Here is a 367-nt window from a genome sequence, read left to right as displayed (position 1 = left end):
CCCGCCCCCTTCCCCGTTCCGCCCCCCTCCCAAGGAGCAGCGAGACGCCTGTGTCCTTGGCGCCCGCGCAGCCTAGAGCGTCGAGGGAGGCCGGGAGGGAGGGGATGAGGGAGGGAGGTGCCCGCCTTGTTCCCGGAAGCGGAAGTAGCTCCCGGCTCGGCCGGGAGGGCGGCCATCTTGGAAGCCGGAGCGGCGGCGGCGGCGGCGGCGGCGGCGACTGAGGGTGTGACGGGCCCGCTCCCGGACGGCGGCGGCGGCGGTGGCTCCCCGGCCCGGCCCGGCCTCGGCTCCGCCTCAGCTCGGCTCCACCGCCCGCCCGCCCTCCTTCCCTCGTCCTCCCGGCGGGCGGAGCGAGCCCGGGCCCGGG

The sequence above is a fragment of the Vombatus ursinus genome, unplaced genomic scaffold (assembly GCF_900497805.2).
Source record: "Vombatus ursinus unplaced genomic scaffold, bare-nosed wombat genome assembly UNPS02010822.1, whole genome shotgun sequence".
NCBI classification, from domain to species: domain Eukaryota; kingdom Metazoa; phylum Chordata; class Mammalia; order Diprotodontia; family Vombatidae; genus Vombatus; species Vombatus ursinus.
Note: the sequence above shows the minus strand (reverse complement) of the source record.